The 3825-nt window shown below is 44.4% G+C and overlaps 1 protein-coding gene across 21 annotated transcripts in view; it reads left to right on the forward strand.

The window, feature by feature from the left end:
- LOC144114734 (uncharacterized) overlaps positions 1–3825 on the forward strand; it is a 391960-nt gene that overhangs the window by 329902 nt on the left and 58233 nt on the right. The window lies entirely within an intron of this gene.

A 3825-nucleotide genomic window follows, 5' to 3' on the forward strand; every position in this document is an offset into this window, starting at 1 on the left:
ATGGTACAAGTTTAAGCTCTGTTCCCAGCATCAACAATTAGGTATATTATTTGAACGCGATAGTGGAAAAAATAAATAAATAGAATACTGAATAAAATACCTACCTGACAAATGCAGCAACACGAACTATGCAATATTGGGCGAACGATGTCAATGATGGTTGCGACACTTCATTGTTATTCAGGCTATAATAGGTGGTGGAAGTAATGAATATTTAAAAATACGGGCACAAACATCACTTAAAGTTAGCTGATGTCGCTGTCGGCTAGCATATTCAGATGAAAATTGATCTGGCTTTAATTTCTCTCTGCTGCTGTTAACCGTACCTTCTGGAGGTGAAAGCTCTCGGCCTTTCCGCACCCGACGCCAACTTGTGCTCAAGCACCGTTCTGGCCTTGTAGGGCGACGAGTCGCGGTACATCACCAGCAGTAGTTTAAGATCACAATAGATATGAGCAGTACAGCCGACATCAGCATGACTACGCTCTTCATAAAAGCTGCAACCTATTCTCCTGACCTCAGTTCCAGTGTCCTCCTTGCTTCAACAGCCCGACCAGCGGATGTGATGTGGAGGATCAGTTTGCAAGAATGCGCGGTAAAGATGAATAAGCCCAAGAAAACTTTACAGCTCCTTCAGATCTGATGGCTCGCGGGCATCAAGCACTGCTTCCTTTTTCGATCGGCATAGCCGCTAGGCATCGAGGATGTGATCGAACATTTCTAGGTTTTTCTCTAAGTACGAGCACGCCGTCAGTTCCAGCTCCAACTGCTGGTACGATTCGCATGAGTCAAGCTTAAAGAAAGTCTACCCTCCCGTTAACTGGGCTCTTATCGCGTCCAGCCGTGGCAACGACATAGTTCTCTATGTCAGCGAATTTGTTAATCATGGTGAGCTCGAAATCACAAATTCTTACCCTACCAGCGCCCATCACTGGCACTATTGGTGCAGCCCACTCAGCGCACTGGAATTATCCAGTCACTTTGCAACCTCACCAGCTTTTGTGAGACCAAATCTACAAATCGTACACTACAAAAAATGGGTTTAGCTCATTCCGGCTTCCTGATATTCGCCGTTGCATCCTCAATTTTTCAAGTCCTTGAGTAACACTTCCTGGAACTTGCCGACTAAAAGGTTAAGTCTTTGTCATAGTTGGCCTGCCCGGTGGCTGCGACGCGACACGTGTAATGCACGATGCCTGGGACTGGAGAGGGACAATTGCTAGGGTTGATGGTCAGTAGATGAGTTATGTATGCTAGAGCAAATACGGTAACGCATTGCCGTTGCTACCGTTGTCAGGCTTGCCTAGCCACATTTGCTGTACGGTAGCAGTTGTCTTTTGTTCACCGTACGGTGAAGCTAAAACTCGTTATTTAGCATACCGGAAACGTACCAGCGGATACGTTGACCGGTTTTACGTACGCATGTGGCACACTTACCCAGCTACGCACTCGTAACTGCGCCTATGTCTCCAGTATCCTAAATCTCTCTAGTAACTGGCCTGTTAGTGCCAGCCAACAGGCTTGTGCACTTTCCACTTAGGTCCATTTAATATCACTACCGAATGCTGCGATGTAGAAGAATGCTCTCATGTTCCACTAAGTTGTTTTCTGCACATGTTGCATACAATGTAATTCACAGACACCCGAGACACAGAAAAGCCTCAGCCACGTCTACAACAACACGTCTATGAGACGTCAACAAATGGAGAAACCATTTGGACGTGTTCAAAAGCTCTAGATGTTTAAAGATAACTACAAAACCTTTATGTTCAGTGCGTCTGTCAGCCTCAAACCAGCAATAGCAGTTCTGTCGCGAAGCAACGACCTTGTCTAAATTTTTTTCCCCTTATTTTTCTGCAGACCCTTCAAGTGTGCTATATATTCAAGAGACGCTAGTCGCAGGCTGCGTTGCGCCTCAGTACAGACATGGCACGAGACGGTTGTGTTATACAAACATTTTAATGTATAAATACGGATATCTACACTTGAAATAGGACATGGTGAAGGAACAGCACTAAGTATGGGACAGGAGACAAACATGGAAGCACAAACACGGGCGCAGCGCCCGTGTTTATGCTTCCATGTTTGTCTCCTGTCCCGTACTTAGCGCTGTTCCTTCACCATGCAATACCAGCTAGCCCGTCAACTCGCTCTTCTAAATATGATTAACAGAACATGAAATGGTATGGACAAGAACTCTATCAATGAACACTGTTGCTGTCACCCTAAAGGCGCCACTCGAGCAATGGTAAAAGAACTGAAAATGAGAAGTTAACAGGCCATACCTTCGCACATGAGACCGAATGATCCGCCAAAGATATACATGAAAATAAAGAAAAAAAGGAAGACACCGTGTGCGCAAAGGGAACGCCTCCCTGTCGCGTTTCCCTCCTCTGTGCTGGCATGAAACAATAGAGAGGAGGATGTTTCGTTGCAATGTCCCCTCCCATCACCGGATCCAAAACTGTGCTTTATGCATATAGGAACTGTTTGATATGACGTATGTTGCGCATCTCTGCCTTCACGAAACTATAGCCCACTTTTCTTAACCTCTGAAGTAAAGACAAGAGAGACATTGTGCTCCCCAGCCAAAGGAAGAGGAAGAAGCAGCACTTCATTCTGTTTATACTGTGCTGGCATCAGGGCCAACCAATGACTGAATGTGTCTTCTACAATTAGCACTCATTCTTTTTGCTGGCAAAACAATTAGCCAGTTAAAGTGTCCACCAACATTAATATTGAAGCTGTAGCATGAGCAATGCGACATAAGACGTTCCAAAATCCCAAAAAGATTGCAGAAAATTTGGACCACAACAGATGTATTCTGCCAACATGTACAGGCAAGACATCTAATACGTAACCTTGCAACTCATTTTTAATCTTCGCAGTTTTAATGCATATATGCTATCCAACTTCACCTGCCTTTTGAATATGCTTGTAGTCAGCTTACTGGCACCAAGGCTTTCACATATTTACTATTATACATCGACTAAGCAACATTTCTGGAGAAAACAACTGTTCACACAAAAATAAACAGCAATGTTGGAAATGATTTTTTTTCTTATACTACCCATGAAAATAGACCTGTACAAGAGGTATGAAGCAGATGACGCATAAGCAAGCATCTAAGGATGTAAAAGGGGCATGTTTAAATACAGGTTGTTATTTTCATAGTGCAAGGAGGCATTAGGGCTTGTTGGAGCACTTATGCAAGTGATCGTCTAGCAGCACTGCCGACGAGGGCTTCAGGCGTGATTTTGCACTGCAAGCACTTTACAATATGTACAAGTTGCAAGAACAAATAATACGTAGAGAAAGTGTGTGTATGCACATGTGCTTTATGAGGGAAGACAAAAAGAAGAATGCTGGGGAAGCCGGTGGCATGTTGCAAAGTTATGCTGGTAGTCTCCCCGTGGCACGCTTGCCAAAACAGTAGGCATTGTACCAGAGGAGACAGATTGCATCAGGTATGCTGCAATGTTGTGCATCTTTCTAATATTCTTGTTACCACAGCAGCAAAGGGCCAAGTGCTCAGGCTCTTGGCCATCATTACCCCTCAGCTCGTCCCAGCATTCTGTAAGTTTACACCACCTTATTTACTTTTCAGACCACCAATAGAAGATCCATACCTCCTCCCAAGCCTACACAGCACAGACTAACTGGAGAGTGAAAGACAAAGCACAAGCACCACACACTGTGTCCTTTGTTGTTCTTGCTGCCTAAGTTCAGCATTATCTATAACTAATGCCAGTCAACCTTCATTTCTTATCTCACATCTGCCATCTTGCTCCTCCCGGTTAGCTTCAAAGGATCTGGTCAAACAAG

This window comes from Amblyomma americanum, chromosome 1, assembly GCF_052857255.1.
Source record: "Amblyomma americanum isolate KBUSLIRL-KWMA chromosome 1, ASM5285725v1, whole genome shotgun sequence".
NCBI classification, from domain to species: Eukaryota; Metazoa; Arthropoda; class Arachnida; order Ixodida; family Ixodidae; genus Amblyomma; species Amblyomma americanum.